The following is a 13,987-nucleotide window of genomic DNA, read 5'->3' as shown; positions in this document are numbered from 1 at the left end:
TCCTTTGGGGCTGGCAAAGGAGGTAGAGGCTGATGGCTCTGGAGGGGTTCATTTGGTTCATAGGGAATGGTGGGTTTCTGAAGTCACCAGATGACAAAAGCAGCAAGTACTTCTGTAGCATTCGTATCGAGTCAGTTACCGCTCCAAGAGATTGACACGCATTAATGCCTGTAATTTTCAGAAGAACCCTTGGAGGTAGGAACAATTATTATTACCATTTTACATTTGAGGAAATGCAAATACAGAGCAGCCCAGGGATCTCAAAAGGCCACAGCCCTGGCACACGAGGGAACTGGAATTGGATCCAGGTGGCCAGGCCCTGGAGTCCGTTCTATGTCCTCTCTTGGAGGATGGGAGCGGAGGACAAAGCCCCGTCTTTCCCCTGAGGGAGGCCTGGGCTGGATGTCGGGAAGCTGGAAGCAGGGGCATTTTTTCTGCGCAGGAAGCCCTGGAGCGTGGCGCGGGGCTGGGTGGCTTGGGCTGCAGCCACACGTGGTTGCCTGGAGAGCCTTCGGGGAGCATTGGGAACCACGGCGTGGCCCCTTGTGGGGACAGCCCCACCTTGCCCTGCCTCTCTTCCCTCACTTGCTGGGTTCCCTCTGAGGAAGGGAGTGGGCCTTGCCTTGAAGGGTCGGCTCCCAGAACACCTGAGGCTGTGTAGCTTGGCCCCAGGGTTGATCTTAAAGGTTTCGCTGTGTCCCTGCCAGGAGCCTGGGCGCACGAGGCCCAGATAGGGCGGGATGAGATGCGTGAAACTCACCCAGGGCCCGCACAGGCCACAGGACCAGGAGGAGAGGGGCCGGAAGGCTCACAGCAGAGTCGGGGCCCTGAGGGTTGCAGCACCGGGTCAGAGAAGGCTCTCCAGAAGAGAAGGAGTCTGGGAGCTTTGTGGCAATGGGGTGAGCAGACACATGTTACATGTCACTGGAAAAGGCGTGGGAGGGCAGGGGCTGCTGGGGAAGCCCTGGGGCCACATTTGCTGAGGCCTTTTCCTCCTGGGTCCAGAGGGCTGAGCCCTGCCTCGTGGTGTGGGGCCACAGAGCCCCCCATGAGGGTCCTTTACGCATCCTTGTGTGCTGGCCTCACCCCAGCCCTCTGTGCCCTGTGGGCCAGGCCCAAAACACATGGTCAGCACTTGCAGGAACAAAGGAACTAAGGACAAGTACCCAGGTGGTTCCGCAGCTGGCCTTGGTGCTCCAGCAGAGCAGAAGGCTGGACCCGCAGGAGCTCTGGATTCGAGTCTGGAGGCAGCTGGATCTGGTGGTGCTGCATTCTCCTCCAAGGTCCCTGGCCGGGGGCCCCCGGAGCCCTCTGCACCCTTCCCTCTCGCGCCATGTCAGCAGCAGGACTGGGGGAGGTGCAGGGCCCTGTCGGCCGGAGGCCTCAGCCCTGACCAGGGGCCTCAGCCCTGACCGGGGACCTCCTCACGGGTTTCTGGGCCGGGGACCCCCTTGGCCCAGCCTTGGACCTCAGAGCTAACACAGCGGCATTTCCTAGGGCCTGGAAGTAGGAAGGCCTCTCCTTCATCCCTAAGGGAAGGTGACAGAAACCCAGGCCCCCCGCCTCCCTGTCCTCCCCAGGGACTGTGAATCTGGAAGGGGATGCCTGGGATTTACATCTCCTGAAGAATTTTTTGTTTGACTTTCTCTCTGTGGGCAGCTGGGAAAGCCAGTGGAGAGGCCCTGTCCCAGTGGGCGGCAGCCCTTCCTCCTGCCCCCGAGCAAGCGGGCCTCAGGCAAACCCACTGCCCCCGCCCCAGCCAGGAGTTGACCTGGGCGCGGGGTGGCTGGACTCTCAGGGGTGGCGGGCCTTGGGGCTGCTCTGTAGTCTCACCTCCAGCTTTCTGTTTTGTTCAGAACCGCTCACATCATACCTGTGCACTAATTCAACAGCCAGAGAAAACACGCCCTCTCCTCTTTTCATCTTTTTGACCTAAGATCATGTTGGTGCCAATTTCCTTTAAAATCATTCATTACCTGTAGGCCAGGGGCATGAAATCCCAGCGGTAGCCCCCAGCGACCCTCTCTCTGTAATTCCGTGGCCTCCCCTCGCTCACCCTCCCCTCGGGAGCCTTGGCCTCTGTGTTTATACACTAATGTTTTTTCTCACACGTTCATTGTGCGGCTTTCCTTAATTTGGTGTCCTGCCGGGCGCCAGCGGGAGGCCACTCAAACATTATGTCAGTGATCTCAAAATTGAACCCCAGGGCTTTCTTCTGCCAGCGGCCCGAGCAGATGTGTGGCACACTTTATTAACTCAAGTACCCACAAGTTGAAAATTTCATTAGTTTGAGGGGAGGGCTAAGTCCCATCCAGAGACCTGGTCTGGACAGATTCTTTGTGTCAACCTGACCCCTAGCAAAACGGATTATTGTTCTAAGTGAGACAAGTGACCTAATGTTCTGCCTGTTACGCACACATGGTCTGTAACCTTTTAAAATACGAGTGTGGGAAAACAGCGCATTCTGCCACATCCCGGACTGCAGATTCCTGACAGGTGGCAGCCGGGCTCTTAGCAACGCCGCCAGGAGCCTGGAATTATCCAGGGGCCACGGTGGTTCCCTTAGGGCAGGTACAGGCTGGGTCAGGAGAAGGGAAGGAGCCCTTGCGAGCAGAACCTCGGCCGAGACGGGCCTTAGCTGGGAAGGGCCCAGGTTGGCCCATGTGCTCTGCCCCCTCAGCCTGGGTCCTGCTTCCAGAAACACCAGGGAAGCTTGGCCAGGGAACAATGGAGACGAACGGAGAAGTGCCGTTTTGTTTGTTATGTGAAGAGAGTTAACCAAGCGTCCTGGGCGGGCGGGGGGGGGGGGGGGGGGCGGCTTGGTGCAGCCACATCCCTGCACAAACCCACCTGCTCACCTGGGCCCATCCCCTCCCTCTTGACCTAAGTGACTTGGTGTTCAGCCTGTTAGCTGTCCTTGGTCTATAACCTTTTGAAACCTTCTGCCGCCTTCCTGCCCACAGATCCTGCCCAGTGGGAAGAGGAAAGGCATGTTGAGTCCAGCATGCGCCGAGGCTCCAGCAGGGCCCTGAGCTGGGGCCCTTGCAGCAGTGGGGTGGAGGAGAGAGGCACTTCTGACCAAGGGACTTGGGGCAGGCCCCAGGGGAGGAGTTGAGCAAGGCTGGAACAGGCCAGAGGAGTGGGCACAGGGGGGTCTTGAGAAGGAAGGGCACAGGTGCAGGTCTTGTTTAGAGTTTGGGGGCTGCTAAGACGCAGTGACGAGCATCTATGGTGCTTGCTCTGCACTGTTTGCAGCTCAGACCGGGCGGTTCCTGGGCCAAGAGAGATTTCTACCGGGAGTGCTCAGGCAACCCTGCTGGTGGCACCAAGATCTCCGTGGGGCCTGTTGTGGGTGTCCACCTGTTGACAAAATCCCAGCTTTGGTGGCAGCACGTCTGGAGAGCTAGAGAGGTGGCCCCCAGGCCCCCAGAGTCTCTGTGACCCGGCCTCCCAGAGAGCTGAGGAGAGGGCGGCCCTGGCCCCTACCTTCTGACAGACACAAAGCAGAGCTGGTTGTAAAAACTTAATTAAATGAAATATTTTAACAAGAAATTCCAAGAACAGAATGCCCTGCTCGTAAGCAAGCCCTCACAGAAATAAAAGCTGACGGGAAGCGTGTGTTCTGACCAACAAGAGAGAGTTTCTGCAGGAGTCAAGACGGTGCCGAGAGCCCGCCTATGCTGGGCTGGGGGTCGGGGGAGCCAGGCCGGTTCCTGGGTCAGAACCCGGCAGCGGAGGGTTCCGTGCTCTGGGGAAGCGTGGCCCTGTGCACAGAATGTTCCTTCAGGAACCCACCTCTACAGGACCCATCCCTCACAACAAAACCCAAGGCTCGGCTACATGTCCCCTGTGCAGGATTCTCACCCCGCCCTCTTGGGAGAAGGGAAGTGCTCGGGGCTTCTCTTTACCATCCACCGGGTCCTGGGAAAACCGTGTGAAGACACTTTGATGGACACATTCTTTTAAAAGCATGGTAGGAGAAATCATTGCCCCATTTTATTTGTGAAAGATGAAAGAAAAAAAAAAAAAGCTTCAAAGCTGGCTGCGGTTGGAGCGTGTTGGTCTAAAAGGAAGGCAAAATGTTTCCTGGTATAAGAAGACTGCTTGTTTTCCTTAAAGGAAAATAGACCCGTGGGCCTTTGGGTCATAAAAGGGAGGCCCCACTGCCTCTCCAGACATAACCGCAGCAGAGTCAAGTTCTTCTGCCTTCCTCTGTTGGGCGGGTTAGAAGGGTTTGAGGGGCTAGGAATACCGAAGGGGAGGGGGAGAGAGCCCTAGCGAGAGGGCAGCACATAGCCCATAGGCCAGCCATGTGTCGGCGACCTTGGGGACACGTGGACGGGAGTACGGTGGGTTGCTGGAGACGTTAAAGAGGAGGAAGGCCTTGGATGCTGGGTGATGCGGGCACATCCAGGCAGGCAACACTGGGTTGCATAGTGCGTTTTAGGCTTGTATTCTGTGTACACTGGATGTGCTTCAAGTGGGGCACACTGGAGTCCCCTTCACCCTACAGGCTGTCAGTCTGGGAGGACCATCAGGAGAGAGGGCTGGTAACCCGTTCAGGTTCATAGAGGCAGTCAGGTCAGCAGCAGCGATGGAGTCAGATCCAGGCCTCCTGACTGCTGTGGAGGAACTCTTCCAGGAAGAGGCCCTCCTCGGAGACCAAGACTGCCCCAGAGGCTGCATGGAGAACTCCTGGGAGGCCAGATTTCCTCTGGAGTTTCCCAGGACGTGGCGGCCCCATGGGGAGCCTGGAGAAGCTGAGTGGCCCTTGGAAAGGAGAGAGGAGTTGGGGTTGGTGCAGCCATGTTTGGATTTTTTCTCTGCCTCTGGCATTATTGGGGGGTTGGGGTTTATGTGCCTTCCATCCTGGCTCCATGGTTTGCCGCCTATGGAGAGCTGCACTCCCAGTTTGCATCTGTACCTGTCGTAGAACAAGAGTCAGTCCTGCATGCCTAGGGGAGCTGTGGATGGGGAGGCAGAGTACCAGGGCTGGGGAGGAAAAGGTGACAGGGTAAAACCTTAGAATCTGTCATGGGCTCAAGGACCCAGAGAGAAAGGAAGGAAGTAGTCCAAAGTACCAAGCCCCAGCCGGTGAAGGCGGCCTTCCATTATCCATTGCTCGTGGTGTTAAGACCCCTGACCTGAGGTCAGGGTGATAAAGCAGGCAGAGGAAGTGATCCAAGACATCAGAGAAAGGAGGTACAGTGGGAAAAGCCACTAAAAATGGACCACGTGGACTGGCCTGATTAAAGAAAACACACCGAGTCAGCCTGGGGCAGAGGAAGTAGAGGGGGCTGGGTGGAGGCTGGGAAGGCAGCAGGCAGGCTGGAAGGCGGTTGAGGGGTAGGGGGCGGAGGCCTGTTCTTGGAGGATGGGCATGGTCAGTTCCAAGGCCGGAAGCAGGTGTGGAATGAAGAAGAGATGCTTCACCTCCCCACCACACTGAGCAGCCCCTGGCAGCTCAGCTTCCTTGGAGGACATGGATAGTCTCTTTCCAAAGGGACAATGTCAGGCTTGTGGTTTTCAACTGCCTCCTCCCTCCATCCAAACTTTTTCATGACAGGAAGCCTGCAAGTACCACTTCAGTGCAATGGTCAGTCAGGCAGTCAACAAACAGCCCACAGCACTGTGGGTGGGTTGTTTTAGAGGAGTTCATAGGAGGGAATCCTTTCAGCAAACTCAGAGGAACTTCAAAAGGGGCTGGGACTTTTAACTACCCAGATGCATAGACATGAACTGACAAGGTCTTAGTGGAAGCCCACTGCACAGGCCTAGCTGATTTCAGAGTTTGGTTTGGAGCAGTGACATGGGTCAGTGAGGGAAAGGAGGTCAATGCAAGCATGCAGCCTGGGTGTGCATCAGAGGTGATCAGAGGGCGTTTCAAGGACCACGTGCCGTTTTGTTCTTTATTCCTATTCATTTCCATTATGGTTTATTACAGGCTATTAAATATCGTTCCCTGTGCTATGCAATAGGGCCTTGTTGTTTATCCATTCTACATACAATCATTTGCACCTGCTAATCCCAAACTCCCAGTCCCTTCCTGGCCCCTGCCCCACCTTGGAAACCCCAAGTCTGTTCTCTATGTCTGTGAGTATGTTTCTGTTTCATACATAAGTTCATTTGTGTCATATTTTAGATTCCAAATATAAGTGATATCATATGGTATTTGTCTTTCTCTGACTTACTTTGCTTTGTATGATAATCTCTAGGTCCATATAGCTGCAAATAGTATTATTTCATTCTTTTTTAAAGTAATATTCCATGGCATGTGCATGAGCGTGTGTGTGTGTGAGAAAGAGATATGTGAAGATGTACATGTATCTATGTATATCTACATCTATATTATGTATACATATATATGAAGAGGATGTGAGATATCATATCTTCTTAATCCATTCATTTGTTGATGGGCATTTAGGTTGTTTCCACGTCTTGGCTATTGTGAATAGCGCTGCAATGAACATAGGGGTGCATGTATCTTTTTAAATCACAGTTTTGTCCTGGTATATGCCCAAGAGTGGGATTGCTGGATCACATGGCAACTCTATTTTTAGGTTTTTAAGGAACCTCCATACTGTTCTGCAAGGTGGTCATACCAATTTATATTCCTACCAACAGTGTAGGAGGGTTCCCCTTTCTCCACACCCTCTCAAGCATTTATAATTTGTAGACTTTTATTGATGACCTCTCGGACAAGTGTCAGGTGATACGTTATTGCAGTGTTTTTGTTTTTTTCTACAATTGGTTGGCTGTGACCACATCATGCAGAAGTTCCAGGGCTAAGGATTGAACCAGAGCTGTAGCAGTGACAGTACCCCGTTGTTATGCAGTAGGTCACCCGGAAAGTTCGATTTGCATTTCTCTAATAATTAGTGATGTTGAGCATCTTTTCATGTGCTTATTGGCCATGTATATGTAAAAGCCAGTTTTTTTCTGGACCTTGAAAGATTTTCCTAGAGAGAATTAAAAAGAGCCAAACATAGAGATAAGAAATAAGAAAGTTTAGACAGCACAGGGGAACCCAGACTAATTTAGTTCATCTGGAGTGCATGACTATTATAGTCCCATTTTGCAGATAAAGAAACTGAGGATGAAAAGGCAAAGTGACTCTCTCTGGACCCCCACAGCTAGTTTCCCTTCCTCTCTCCATGCCCCCACCGGCCCCTGGGACCCCAGGGTTCCTGTGAGTCCTTCGTATCTGGGTCTTCCCCGGCCTCCCACTTCAGAGCCTTGTTCATTTCTGTGCCCTGAATGCTTAGGAGAGTGCCTGGCCTAGAGAAGGGTTTTAATGAATAGCTACTGAAGATATAAATTTCTCTTGAAAGGGAGGAGTTTATCCTCCATAAAATCCCAGGATGATGCCATAAGAAGGGGAGCCACAAATTAAGTATTTAATATATGCCAGGCACTTGGAGATTTTTCTTTTCTCTTTATTTTTACTTATTTATTTATTTATTGGTCTTTTTTTTGGTCTTTTTAGGGCCGCACTTGTGGCATGTGGAGGTTTCCAGGCTAGGGGTTGAATTGGAACTGTAGCTGCTGGCCTACACCAGAGCCACAGCAATGTTGAATCCAAGCTGTGTCTGCAACCTACACCACAGCTCATGGCAGCACCGGATCCTTAACCCACTGAGCAAGGCCAGGGATTGAACCTGCGTCCTCATGGCTGCTAGTCGGGTTCGCTAACCACTGAGCCATGACGGGAACTCCTTTCTTTTCTCTTTAAGTTTGTGATATAGTGTAAAATAATATATTTAGATTAATAACAAAAAATGCCCTTAAACTCACCACCCAGCATGAAGAGTGAAAGCTTGGCCTAACTCACCTCTACCTGTATGCCCTCGCCCATTGTGATGGTTGATTTTACATGTCAGCCTGACTGAGCTAAGGGTTCCCCGGCAGCTGGTAAACATTATTTCTGGGTGTGTCTCGGAGGGCATTTCCAGAAGAGATCAGAATTTGAATTGGTGGACTGAGTGAAACTGGCGGCCCTCCTCCGTGCAAGTGGGCACCATCCTGCCTGTTGAGGCCTGGACAGAACAAAAAGTGGAGGAAGGGTGAATGTGTTCTTTTCTGAGCTGGGACATCGCTCTTCTCCTGCCCTTGGACATTGGTGCTGGTTCCTGGAGCTTCAGACTCTAACCAGGGCTTACGCCACTGGCCCCCAGATTCTCAGTCCTGCAAAGCTAGGTACCGCTAGCTTTACTGGTTCTCCAGATGGCAGATGGTAGATTGTGGGACTTTTTGGCCTCCCTTTTCTAAACAATTCCTATAATAAATCTCCCGTTATATCTCTCTATGAACATGTAAATATATATAAATTCATATATGTATTTATGAACATACATATCTAATCATCTTGGTTCTGTTTCTCTGGTGAAGTCTAATACATACATCCTTTCTCCCGCCCTTCCCCACCAGATGTAAACTATTTTGAATCTTTTCTTTAAAAGTATAATTCCAGCAAATAAACTGGTTTCAGTTGATTTCAACCTTATTAAAGGGGTATCATGCTGCGTTTAATCTTCTAGGACTTACATACTCTCTCCATTTATTGGTACAATTCCCCTTTATGGTTGTGTGTAATTGTCATTTCACTTCATTTTAACTTCTGTCAATATAGTACAATCGGTTGCTCCACTGTCTGGAGGCCAGGTGCTTCATTTACATTCTTTTATTTCACCTTCATTACAACCCTCTGATGTAAGTGGGAACCATTCTCTATTCCTGCCCAGAGTGCTTCAACTTATTCTTTTGTGATTCCCATTTTATTTTATTTATTTATTTTGTTTTATTTATTTATTTTTTGTCTTTTGTCTTTTTAGGGCCATACCTGTGGCATGTGGAGGTTTGTTCCCAGGCTAGGGATCTAATCAGAGGTATAGCTGCCAGCCTACACCACAGCTGCAGCAATGCCAGATCTGAGCTGCATCTGCCACCTGCACCACAGCTCGTGGCAATGCCGGATCCTTAACCCACTGAGCGAAGCCAGGGATCAATCCCACAACCTCATGGTACCTAGTCGGATTCGTTTCTGCTGCACCACGATGGGAACTCCTGTGATCCCCATTTTAAAGATGAGAAATAGAAAAATCCAGTAACTTTCCTTGTTACATAACTTGTGAATGCTGAAGCTAAACTTTGGCCCAAGCCTAGGCCTTCTTTTGAGGGGGGGAAGTGGTGGCTGCCCCCGGCTCCCCTTGCTCTGCTCAGCAGGAATACAGGCAGTCCTCTGTCCTCTGTCTACTGTTCTTTCCATGAACTTCCAATGCATCATGTCATCCCAGGAGTGTTCTAACGACCCCAGCTCTGACCCACCTAGCTCAGCCCCAGTAAGGGACTTCCGGACCTGTCCTGGGCCTCTCTGCTCTCTAGGGACCCATGAGCCAGTCTGAGCTGGACCTGCTTCATGGAAGGGAACAGAAGGAGTGGAGAGTCCACTTGAGGAGCCAGGAAGACCTGGGGAGCTGGGCTGTTGACTGAGCTGCCCCTTCCTCAGGCTGCTCTCCAGCTTAGAGTCTAAACTGTGGATGCTGCTGCTCCATGTGGCTGGATGCTCACACTGCACAGCTACTGCCCAGCCAGAGCTTAGAAACAAGGGTGGGGACATAGGTCTACAGCTCGGGCCAGGCCACCTCCAAGGCCTGAGTTGTCCTTGGCCTTAGTGGTGCCAGTGGAGGGTGAAGTTGACACCAGGGTCATATCTTAGTGCCGAGAGTCCTGAGTATCACTGACCTGAAGCACTGCTCAGACTCAGAGGAGGCACGAGCCATTTCGTACCGGAGAAGGGCAGGGCCCTTTCCTCCTGGAAATGTGTACCTACCCCACCAACTTTTATGAGGCCCTGGAATGTTATTTGTTGGTGACCACCCAGCCATCCCACCCACAGCAGGAGTGTGCTTGAAGGGAGTTGCAACTGACCTCTTAATGTGAAACAGCAAGACGAGATGAGCTAAGAGGCAGGGCCTGTTTCTTCACATTTATCTCTGGTTATGAGACACTTTTAAAGGGAACATCTGTTTGTCCACTCTGGCTCCCATGTTACAGGCCCTGTTTGAGGGCCAGCTTGGCCCCTTCTCTGACTGAATGGGGACTAGGTCATAAATTAGAGCCACAAGAGGGACCTAGAATAAGAAGCTGGGTGAAGCTTTGCTCATCTCACCAATAAAGGGCAGTTGGGTTCCTCAAAAGACCAGCCTTCATGTGAAAAGCAAAGAGAATGGAGGGAGCTCCAAATGCACCTGGCGGGGCCCACTCCCAGTGGACTCAATTATTACAAGGCTTATTCTGGGGACAGTGCCACTAAGTCTAAGGCAGGACCTGGGAGTCAAACCAAAGCACAGAGCTCGATCAGGCTTCCAGAGTTCCAGAGAACCGGGCGGGGTGCCATTAGGGTTAGGGTTAGGGTTAGGGTTAGGGTTAGGGTTAGGGTTAGGGTTAGGGTTAGGGTTTAGGGTTAGGGTTAGGGTTTTAAACTTGGGTTTAAAACTTCATTTCTCCTTGGGTTTTAAACTTCAGATATTTGTTTTACAGGAGGCATAGTTATGTTTATAGTAGAACGTTCCACGTCATCTCACAGTATGTTCTCAGGACATGTACATATTGGCTCACTCTCAGGTCAATAGGCCAATTAATTGTACAAGAGGAAAAACTTTGTTTTCTTGTTGTTTCTAAAGGTGCATGTGAGGACATAAAATCAATACAATTGGTTAAAATTCTCCTTTGTTTCTCTTCCTTCGGATGTTGTTTCTCTAGCCCACCTCTCCAGTTAATTGCCTGCTAGATGTTTCTGCTTAGACAAACCACTGCAACTTGAAACTCACCATTTGCTCCCTCAGCCCCTTTCCAGCCATGACCATCTATGAGTCCACGTCTCACGTTAATAATCTCACCCCCCAACACATCCCTCCTGTTTCTATTGATGTTCCATAGGTCTTTTTCTTTTTTTTGGCCTCACTCATAGCATACAGAAGTTTCCGGGGCCAGGAATTGAACCTGAGCCACAGCAGTGACAACACTGAATCCTTAACCTCTAGGCCACCAGGGAACTCCCCTCAGCTCTTCAAGTTATACAGGTTGAAAAATTCCTAACTCTGAAGTCTGCTTTCGTCATTCTTCCTTGTTCTTTAGGTCCCTCCAGCAACCTCTCCAATTTTTGACTCCAGTGAATCACCAAGGCAGCTTCAGTTCTAATAGCTTTGGTACTCATACCTTGTGTCCTAAACAATCAGCCCCCAGCTTTGTCCATTATGCCTTCTTGATACTTATTTCCAACCCATCCTCACCATCCAAAGCACCTGTGATTTGGCTGAGGCACTCAGCATCTTTTACTTGGACCAGTTTCATATCCAGGTTCATCCCACTACAACTTATCTTGTGGAAGCTGCCATATCAGTTTTCTTAAATCACAACTCATATCACCCTCCTGTTCACAAACTTTCATTGGATAAGCTCTCCGGCTGAGGAAGTACTGCCTTTCACTCCAGTTTTCAAGGCCTCTACTGACTTTCCAATTCTGTCTCCCCTTGACTCTTCCTGTGTTCGGCTACCCAACCTGTTTTTCTCCGCTCATGTTCTTCTCTTTGTCAAAGTCTGTGTACCTTCAAGATCCATTTCAATGTTCTCCATGAAGTCTTCTTGATTCTCATCCTTTCCTTATAAATCCTCATGGTACTTCGTTTATATGCATCATGAGACCAACATTCCACCCTTTATAAACAGATGGTCAGGCGGTCATCAAGGAATTGCATCTTACTGATCTCTGTCTCCCATGTAGAGCCTTTGTGCTTAGCACATTGAAGCATTTAATGAATGTTCACTAAACTGGCCAGTTCTCCTTGTTTCCATTCTCTCTCCTTTCCATAAATAATCATCTAATAATGGCTCTTTGTTCCTATACAACATTCAATAACATTGATTATGTCAACTGATTTTTATGAATGCCTTTTAAGGTAGGCAAGATAGATATTATCCTCATTCTGTAAATAAGCAAACTGAAGTTCATAGAGGGTAAATAAGTTGCCTAAAGGTACAAGCAAGTAAGGAATGTAGCCATTAACTGAACCCAGAGGAGTATTCTGATATGCAGTGGAAGACCAAGGAAGAGGGCAAGCAAAATGCAAGCTTCCCAAAGATCCCTTCTTTCAACTTTATTTATTTATTTTTGTCTTTTGTCCTCTTAGGGCTGCACCAGCAGTATATGGAGGTTCCCAGGCTAGGGGTCTAATCAGAGTTGTTGCTGCCCACCTATGCCAGAGCCACAGCAATGCCAGATTCGAGCTTCATCTGTGACCTATACCACAGATCATGGCAACACTGGATCCTTAACCCACTAAGTGAGGCCAGGGTTTGAACCCGAAACCTCATGGCTCCTAGTTGGATTTGTTTCCACTGTGCCATGACGGGAACTCCTCTTTCAGCTTTATTGAGCATGATAGAGATAGCCTAAGCCAGCCAGGGATATAGCTCATATAAGGGATACCATTCAGGGAACTGGACAGGGGGCACTGAGTAATTATATGATCATTTTGAATTTGTGTCTGTGTTTTTCCTCCTCTCATGCTCCAGACACAGATATCATCACATGAGCACTAGGAACTTTAGACTCTTCCTTCCCCTCTAAATTAAGCCATAATCCCAGTCCTCCTTTCAGTTTAAAAACTCAGTAGATTCTTGCTGTTCATCAAGGAAAGTCTCATAGAGCTCTGCCTAGAACCACTCATGTGATGGTCCAGGACCTGGGCCTAATTTTGCCCTTCTCTCACTCTCAGAACTGACCCCTCATTTACTCACTCGTTCATTCACTCACCTATTTGTCAATCCATCCACCTATCTACTCAGCCAGCCAACCAGCCATCTATCCATTCATCCATCCATCCATCCATCCATCCATCCATCCATCCATCCATCCATTCAATTCATTAGCCAGAAACTTTCCTTGAATACTAGATCCGTATATTAACACCTATTATACCTTCCTATGACTCTTTCCGATTGCTCAGTTCCGGACAGATGACTACTGCTAATGTGTCTTCTTTTCTGGGTAATGCTTTTAAGAGTGGCCAAGGGAATGTGAAGGCTTTGTGAGAGAAGAATGGAGAATGAAGGTATTTTTGGATAAAAGGTCTTTTCCAAAGAGGCCTCATGTAGGTCTTTTCCAAAGAGGCCTCATGTAGGACTTTGCTATTCCTCAAGGGTCACACTGCTTTCTCTGTCTTCCAGTGCCACTGAAATGAAAGTTACAGCTCACCTTCCCAGTGATATTAGTGACAGCTGGGCAGCACAACTTCTCTGCAGCCTTCCGTCACCACAGCTCATCTTGAAGCTCTGACTGCATGTTGCCAGTGTTTAAAATCAGAGTTTGGGGTGAGTGAATGTGGCAGGGGAAACCCTCCCTTGAGTTTTGATTATACCTAGGATTATTGGATATTAAGTTCGGAGAAATAAAGACATTCAAGAACATAAATGGGAGTTCCCGTCATGGCACAGTGGTTAACGAATCTGACTAGGAACCATGAGGTTGTGGGTTCGATCCGTGGCCTTGCTCAGTGGGTTAAGGATCTGGCGTTGCCGTGAGCTGTGGTATAGGTCACAGACATGGCTCGGATCTGGCGTGGCTGTGGCGTAGGCCAGCAGCTACAGCTCCCATTGGACTCCTAGCCTGGGAATCTCCATATGCCACAGGAGTGGCCCTAGAAAAGGCAAAAAGACAAAAAAAAAAAATAGCATAAATGTATGCTTGATCCCAGAAATGTGAGGAATCCACATCTTATGCCTCCTCTCCTTTGCCTTGAATGGATCCTGGCCCAGCTGCAGGGAGCCTCCTGGAATCCCTACTGCCATGAAGCCCTCAGAGCTAGGACTTCTCCACTCCTGAACTGACAGTGAAATAAAGGGCCTTCCGCTTTATCTGAGAGCCTACCAGAGAGCCTTGCCTGGCAAAGGCAGACTGGTGGGTGAGGAGGATCAGCAGGCACATAAT

General features: G+C 49.8%; 1 long non-coding RNA gene across 2 annotated transcripts in view; it reads left to right on the top strand.

The window, feature by feature from the left end:
- The window catches only part of LOC110260050 (uncharacterized), a 78,047-nt gene extending 64,676 nt beyond the window's left edge, over window positions 1-13,371 (top strand). For both annotated transcript variants that reach the window (XR_002342831.2, XR_014842514.1), the window contains one exon: window positions 13,228-13,371. This is a non-coding gene — a long non-coding RNA (uncharacterized LOC110260050). The remainder of the gene's footprint in view (window positions 1-13,227) is intronic.
- Window positions 13,372-13,987: the final 616 nt, after the last annotated feature.

This window comes from Sus scrofa, chromosome 3 (assembly GCF_054392235.1).
Source record: "Sus scrofa isolate SSC_HxYL_T2T_F1_AM1 chromosome 3, Sscrofa_HxYL_maternal_Yorkshire_Landrace_v2.0, whole genome shotgun sequence".
NCBI lineage: Eukaryota > Metazoa > Chordata > Mammalia > Artiodactyla > Suidae > Sus > Sus scrofa.
The sequence above is the reverse complement of the archived record's forward strand: the minus strand, read 5'-3'. Positions and strand labels throughout refer to the sequence as shown.